The following is an 8,614-nucleotide window of genomic DNA, read 5'->3' as shown; positions in this document are numbered from 1 at the left end:
GGGGGCCGAGCCGAGGCTACCCCTATCTTCGTCGTTCTCCGGCCGCAACGGGGCCGGAGATATCCCCTCCCGGGCCGCGGAGGACGGGGTCCGAGGTCTCCTCTCCTGCCAAAGCGCCAGGAAAAGATGCTTCGGAGGCGGAAGAGCTGGGCACGTTCCCCGGCTCCAAATCCTTCTTAAAGCCGGTTTTCGTGCCGGTAGGAGCGTCGGTGGATCCCTCCCGTGAGAGGATGGGAGATGGAAACTCCTCTGCGCGGAGGGAAGCAGAATGAGAGAGGGGCGATTCAAATTCACATGGCTGCACATAGCTGAATCAATTTTAAAGTGTCTTTCACCTGGTGCAACAAGTGTATTTACTTCAAAGCGCTTTGCTCCCTCAGGAGGCACAGGGCTCATGAAGTTTCCAAATCTGCTTTTTGAAGCAACTTACACTGTTCAGATCAGCCACACGGAGGATGTTGCAGGCCCACATGAAGACCAGGTGTGCTTAGTGTTTCATTTTACACCTCAAGCACACTCTTGAAGTGTCTCTCCCAGCTGTCCAATCTCACCCCTCGCCCATGCTTTTGGTTTGGTTCACATCACCAAGCGATCTCAGAGGATGCAACCTGGATTCCTCCTGGGTTAAACTAAACAAGAAGATTCTGTCTGTATGTAATGCATCCGGCTGGGGAGCTAATCCAGAATAACCTCTTTCCAAACACGTATGGTGTGGATGCTGGGTCACTGGCACCAACCCTTTCCCTTCACAGCTCTGCTGCTGTGGAGCTGCTCCTGCGCAGAAACCCCCGCTGTGTTGTGTGCAACCATGAAGAGAAACTCCCAGGACAAAGTTATTTTTTAAATAACTGCAGCCTTCTGAAGTGGGAGCTGACAGAAGAGGACGCTCACCATTATTTAGCCTTAGAAAATGTGCCAAAGGCCATTTAAATGGCATGGAGGGACATTGAAGGGCAGCGTGAGTCTCAGCAGGGACAGGCTGACATTGGCAGAGTGCCGACATCCCAAGTGTGGCACTGGCTGAGGGCAGAAGCAGTGTCTGTAGTCCTTGGCATCAAGTGCTGAACACCGTGTTCCCAGTATCTAGGCAGTACCTGGAAACCCTGCTATTACCTGTGACACATTGGGACAGACAGATGGATGATAGCTTTCCCTTTTCTGAGTGTCTACACAGGTTTCAGAGACATGTCCTTTCGTCCTTTCAGCTCTGTGTTGGAGAGATTTCTCTTGTTTCAGGAAAGTGCACCCAGGGACTTTTATACATCATGGCAGAGGTGGAAAGACGTGGAATTTCTCCAGATGGAAACAAATCCTGTGGTGGGGGAGGCTGGTGAGCGGCTCTGCCCTTGGGCTCCCTTGCCTCCCCTGAGGACCAGGTCTGCTCTGCAGCTTTTGAGGATGCAATGCTTGCATCCTTTCCTACCTTGCTAGAGGCTGTGGGTGCATGTGGCCTCTATCCAAGCTTGACTCGTGGTGCAGACAGAAAGAGCTGCCAGTACCCAGCCACCACCAGTACCACACAGCTGGAAACTGGAAGCTGTGCACCAGTTTAATTGTTGTAAGGCAGAAATCTCATGTAAGGGCATGAAGCTCACTACTGAAGTGTTTTGGTAGGTGTGTGGGTTTGGGTTTTTTCCAGCATGAGAGAAATAAAACAAGTTTTTCATATTTGTTAAAAAAAAGAGGGAAAATACTAGGGAAAATGTGTAATAAATACAGATCTAAATTAAACTTTATTTACCGTTCAAAGAATGAGAATTGAATGATGTATTATTAGCAAGAAGTTGTCTGTATTTCTTCAATGAACAACCCTTAAGTTTGGAAGATTACAACTGCACTTTGTTGAAACTTTGTTGCATATTAAAATATGTTTAAAAGTAAGCACATCTTTGTCTTGTGAAGATGGTACTAAACTGGAGGGGAGGGGAAAGTGAAATTTCCCAAGTGGTGTTGACTTGTAAAGAAAATCTTTCTCCTGATAGAACTGTACTATAATGATGATACAGTCAAGCTCTTGTCTGTGGAGAAAATAGCTTAAGGAAGTAAGTTTGGCATGTTGGTGTCCATCTGTTACAATATAGTTACAATAGACCAATATTATGGAACAAAATTAGTCTGGATGTGTAATAAATAGTGAAGAATTTGAATAGCCCTACACTGTACTTAAATTAACTTAGTTTGAACCAGTTATTCATTGGAGAAGAGGAGACTGAGGGGTGACCTCATTAATGTTTATAAATTTGTAAAGGGTGAGTGTCAGGAAGAAGGAGCCAGGCTCTTCTCTCTGATGTCCAATGACAGGACAAGGGGCAATGGGTGCAAGCTGGAGCACAGGAGGTTCAATCTGAACTTGAGGAAAAACTTTTTTACTGTGATGGTGACAGAGCACTGGAACAGGCTGCCCAGAGAGGTTGTGGAGTCTCCTTCCCTGGAGACATTCAAGGCCAACCTGGACACGTTCTTGTGTGACCTAGTCTAGGTGATCCTGCTCTGGCAGGGGTGTTGGACTGGATGATCTTTTGAGGTCCCTTCCAATTCCTGAGATTCTGTGATTATCTGTGATTCTGTGATTGCAGAAAGCACTGATGACCAGGAGTAAGATTATCACTTGCAGTACTGTTTGAAAAACATGTCACATAAATGTTTTTATCCCAAATCTGCTAGCAATCTTATATTTCCAATTTCTCAAGCATCCAAAGTCACACAAGCGCATGCCCAGGCCTCCACATCTCTCACCTTCACTGGGTAATGCTTGTAATAACCCCATATGTTGGGGTCAATCCCGTCAGGGAAAGAAACTGGAAGGGACCTGGTAGTGCAGGAGCAGGGCCTGTGCCATACTGAGAAGATTCAGACAGGGAGCTAGTGCTGCTGATTGCCCTGATCAACCACCCTGGAGCATCAGACAGATCGCTGCTCACTTCGAGCTCACACCTCTCCTTGCCTGCCCTGCATACCCGCTTCAAAGAGACTGACGATTTGCCAGATGAGCCAACTGGAGTATTTTTTGCTTTGTTTGTTTTCAGTTTCAGCTATGTTTCCTCATGATAAAAGCCACCTTTGATACAAGTGCAGCCCTTAACAACGCACATCTCCTGTTCCTCTCTGCTCTCCTCTCTAGCTCTGTCTCCACGCATCCCTGCCCCTTCTTGTTATGCTTTTGCTTCTAGTTATCCAACAACTGTTTCTCTGTTCTGTAAATTACTTGTAGCTCTGTGCCAATGTCCTTTCTCTATAGGCTCCTCAAACGTTCAATTATCTGCCGCTTGCTCCTTCCCTTCTTTCTTCTTGTGTTATTTTCATTTGAGCACTAATTACCAGCTCCACACCAAAGATACCCAACTGTCCCTGGCTTTCACCACCCTCGTGGCTCCACACCCCTCTTCCTGACCTCAGCCATGCTCTGAAGCACAAACAATGACTTCATCTCAACACTTATAATTAAAACAGCTCAAATACAGAAGCATTTCTAAGAGGCAAAGGCAGTCTTGGAAGATACAGTTCCCCATTATTTCCCTTTTTGGCTCCTCAGGAATGGACTGGGCATTACTGGTGGAGCTCTCCCAGTAAAATCCCTGTTGACACCGCAGTTTAACATCACAGTAAGGGCATCAGTGTTGTCCCACAATTGAACTCTTGGCAAAAAGGACTTCTTGCCCAGCTAAGTTGTGCTGATGTGGTGTGTTTCGCTAACATAGTTATATTAATCAGCAGTGTGATTTTTATCAATAGTTATGCTACTGACGTTTGTATGAACTGGCCCAAGCCTGGGTTTGAGACTGTTGTCACAGGGAAAGCTGCTCAGCTTTGTGTTCTGTTACTGTCCCTACTGAAATCACTGTGGTACATCTCTGGAACTTCTTGAAACATAAGGATGGTGATCAGCACAGTCACTTAAAACATCAAAGTGTTGATTTGAAAGCATCACAGTCACACCATTGCTCTCCAACAACTTACCTGTTGGGGTGGAAAGCCTCACTTATGCTTCCATCTCTTCACGGCATAATTCCTCATGGGTCCCAAGCCCTCACTGTCCAGATGAAGTTACATAGAAATGGCCTGCCCTTCTTTTTCAGCTGTAAAGAGGACACATTTTCCCTGAACTTTACCCAGTACCTCCAGAAGCACCTCCTTGTTGCAGGTTCTGCCCCATGGATTGGCCTGACCTACTTTCTGTGCATCAGAACAGTCACTTAATATCTAGAGCACGTTTGTACTTCCAGAAAAAAAAGAACTTTTTATATACTTTAAGCTGAGAACTTTCAAAATACTTTTCAGGGTTTAGACATTTACCATAATGAGAGATATAACTACATCTTTGATAATTTTGGAAATCCATGTTTTCAAATCTGCATTTGGAATATTGTGTTCAGTTCTGGGCCCCTCAGTTCAAGAAGGAGAGGGAATTGCTTGAAAGAGTCCAGCACAGAGCCACAAAGATGATGGAGGGAGTGGAGCATTTCCCTTATGAGGAGCGGCTGAGGGAGCTGGGTCTCTTTAGTTTGGAGAAGAGGAGACTGAGGGGTGACCTCATTCATGTTTATAAATTTGTAAAGGGCGAGTGTCAGGAGGAAGGAGCCAGGCTCTTCTCAGTGACAGTCAATGACAGGACAAGGGGCAATGGGAGCAAGCTGGAGCGTAGGAGGTTCAATCTGAACATGAGGAAATACTTCTTTACTGTGAGGGTGACAGAGCACTGGAACAGGCTGCCCAGAGAGGTAGTGGAGTCTCCTTCCCTGGAGACATTCAAAACCAACCTGGACGTGTTCCTGTGTAACCTCATCTAGGTGATCCTGCTCTGGCAGAGGTTAGACTGGATGATCTTTTGAGGTCCCTTCCAACACCTAATATTCTGTGAAATCTGACTAAAGTTTTACCTAAATTTCCTTCTCCTGTCTTAAAAGTACCAGCACTTTTATATATTTTAACTGTCTGTGCTGATCACCATCCTTGTTTCAAGAAGTCCCAAAGATGTGCCACAGTCATTTTATTAGGAACACTACAGAACACGAAGCTGAGCAGTTTTCCCTGTGACGACACTGAGCAGATGTCTATCCACTCAAGCACTGAAGAGGAAAAAAACCTATTTTACTGGACACTTTGGAGTGACTCACTATGGAGATAAATGTTAACAGTGAGGGAAAGGCAACTTGATCCCTGAATCAATACAGGAGAATCCAGCACATCCTAGACATGCTTCACCAGACTAAATAGAGAGCTTTTTATTCAAATAAAATCCATTTCAACAATGAAACCCTTCATGCCTGCGTAGTTAATCATTGTCTTGCTTTAACATTCAAACACTTCTGTGTTAAAAGCTTTTCTGGGTCCTCTGAATAAAACCAAATAAACTGTATTTACACATTTGTAATCTGTTCACAATCCAACAGCATCACAATTCTTAAAAAGTGTAATTTAGTCAGTGTAAGTGAATAGTCAACCCCACTGAGGACTCTGTTTATAAAGCTGTATTTTTGGTGCTTACTTGAAGGGCAGCCACTCGAACTCATATTCAAAGATGCCCTTTCTCCAAACAGTTCATTTGGTGCTAAATAGGAAATATCAGAAGTCCAATCCAATCTTCTCAAATACTTCAGCCGTAGCAGAAAATGTTTCCTTCTGGTACGTTCAATTCCAGTTACCTCCATAGCTTGTCTCAAACTGAAAGTTCTAAACTTCTGATGCAACATAAAAACTGAAACAAACTTTGTTATGTCTAAACACTGTAAGTACAGCAGCCAAAAGGAATCATCACAGCTTTCACATGTCACCTTCCACACTGTATCCAAGTGAGTTTTGGTACACAAAAACCCACTCCACATGCTAGTGCATCCAACTGTTGGAGCGGGTCCAGAGGAGGCCCATGAAGATGATCCAAGGGCTGGAGCACCTCCCCTATGAGGACTGACTGAGAGTTGGGGCTGTTCAGCCTGGAGAAGAGAAGGCAACCTTCCAATACCTGAAAGGTGCCTATAAGAAAGCTGGGGAGGGACTTTTTACAAGGACAGGTAGTGATAGAACAAGGGGTAACGGCTTTAAACTGGAGGAGGGTAGATTTAGACTGGATATTAGGAAGAAATTCTTTACTGTGAGGGTGCTGAGACACTGGCACAGGTTGCCCAGGGAAGCTGTGGATGCCCCCTCCCTGGAAGTGTTCAAGGCCAGGTTGGATGGCACTTTGGGCAACCTGGTCTGGTGGGAGGTGTCCCTGCCTATGGCAGCGGGGTTGGACCAGATGATATTTAAGGTCCCTTCCAGCCCAAACCATTCTATGATTCCATACTTCTACAGCTAGACTTGAAAATTTAAGAGTAACTGTCTAGGGAGTAAAGGAGATTTTTTTTTTTTTTTACAAATCAAAGCAACTTTGGAATATAAAAGCAATGTTGCAGAAAAAAACAGAAAGAAAAATCTTAAAATGTCCCTTATATACTAATAAGCTCTGATGCCAATTCAAATGAGGACAAATGAGATGGCTTTATTAACACTTTAACTGAGCAGACACAAATACATTCCAGTGTAGCAGAATTAAATGTCTTTGTGAGTTGTAATTAAAAGTTTGAACAAGACAGCTTTTCATGAACATGAACAGATCTACCTGAACAAAGTACACAGGGATGTTGCTCCCAGATAGTCTCAAAAAAGTTTATCTAATTATTTAGATTATCTAATAATTACTTCCTTGGCCTACACACAGACATCACAATTCCAGAATATTAGGCTGCCCCCAGAGTCCATCCATACCGGTAAAATGTGCACATTTCTGAATTGATACTGCTTAAGGAATTTAAGTACAGCCACTGCATACGACTTTATCCTGTACTATTGTTTAGTTTTATTCTGACAGCTATCAGAACTGTGACTGCTGTTAATCTGCCAAAGCAGAGTCACAGCACCAATTAGTCTGGAAATTACTACACCTTGTGGTATAGTAATATCATAAGGGATTTACTTAATTTTTTCATTATTTTTTTTTTACCTTCTGTGCCTTGCTGTGTAGGGTGAGCTGACACAGCATATATTCCTATAATTAAAGGAACTGCGTGAGTGCTGAGAAACTCCTACAGATATTGCATATAAATAAATCATAGGTTTAAAGCCAGGAGGGACCATTAAATGATTTCCTGTTAGTTCACATCATTATATTTCATTAAGTTCTAATGTGTCAAACCCAGTAACTTATTAAAACAAGATACCTTCTCCAGAGGCACAATCACTTTCTGATTTGAAGACAGAGATGGAGAATTCGTTACCTCCACAAAATATTTTGTTATAACAGGTAAAAACCACAATCTTCCTGTTAAAACTGTGTGCCTTTTTGTTTGTTTGTTTTTAACTTCAGCTTCAGGCTACTGGCTCTTGCTCAGCCTTTCTCTGCTGGGATAGAGAGGTCGTTGGTGATTTTTAATCTTCAAGATGCATGTGTATTAATCACTCTTCTTAAGGTAATACAATATGAGCTCTTGCACAACTTTTCTGCTCTGCTGAATCATGTGTTTCTTTGCCTCACCCAACATTTCAACATCTTTTCTGAAACATATGCACTCCTACACTACTTAAATAAGGCTACACAACAATAACGTTTGCCCCAGCTGCTCAATTTTCTCCTATTCATGCAAGAAACATTTTAGCATCTTGGCTCACAATAAGAACTTATCAGTTCTTGTATTTGTATACAAATACAAATTAGTATTTGCCCAGTTCTAACCTTTCATCCTCTGTAGGATACTCTCCGTACTCCTAGAATCTGCCATTTTGGCCATCTTTCAAATTCTGTGCTCCTACATACATAACCTGGCATTTAAGTTGTATTAAAATGATACAAGTCACATTACTAACTTAAATTATTAAAAAAAAAAGCGAATCAAGTTTTTGGAGTAACTGCCATTTTTTGTTTTCTACCCAAAAACTGTGGAAAAAAATTGACTAATATAGGTCTTGGAACCTGTCCCAGGAAACCCTTTTGGTAAATGCCAATAATTCTTTACTGACATCTTAAAGGGTAGCTTGTTGTCAGTGGTAGAAAGCACTTGGCTTTTCAAAGCAGTTTTTGGCTTGCAGGTCCACATTTGTTTTGGCAACATAAAGCAACATTTTGCGTGATCACATGTCACACAGAAAGAATATGTACAATACTTCACACTTCCTGCCCTTGGACAGACAGTCAAGCTTCCAAATAAAATAGATTTGCATATCAACACTGCTGCAATTTCCCCTCCCTCCCCATCAGCCCTTCAGATAGGAAGAGCTCATAGCCTAGTGACAAATTAAGAATAAACTTCAAGCTGCACTTTGATTTTGACACACCAGCAGATATATTAGGAATGTTACCGTTTTATTCTGTTCAGTCTTTCATGTAATAAGGAATAATGGTAAGGAAGACAGGAAATTAAACATTTATATCCTTCTTCCCCCAATACTTCCTCCCAGTCTTACAGATTTGAATGTCAAAGCCTACAGTCTTTATCCAGACATGCTTCATGGCTTTCAAGTGAGGAAAGGTAATTTCATTGGTAATTTCTTTAGATTGGAAGAGCTGGAAAAAACCCAGAAACCCATTTATTTCTACAGGTTCAAGAGACCTTTACGCTAGTCTCCCATTAGCTGAATTCAA

The sequence above is a fragment of the Mesitornis unicolor genome, unplaced genomic scaffold (assembly GCF_000695765.1).
Source record: "Mesitornis unicolor isolate BGI_N332 unplaced genomic scaffold, ASM69576v1 scaffold7116, whole genome shotgun sequence".
Lineage (NCBI taxonomy): Eukaryota > Metazoa > Chordata > Aves > Mesitornithiformes > Mesitornithidae > Mesitornis > Mesitornis unicolor.
This window is presented reverse-complemented; position numbering follows the sequence as displayed.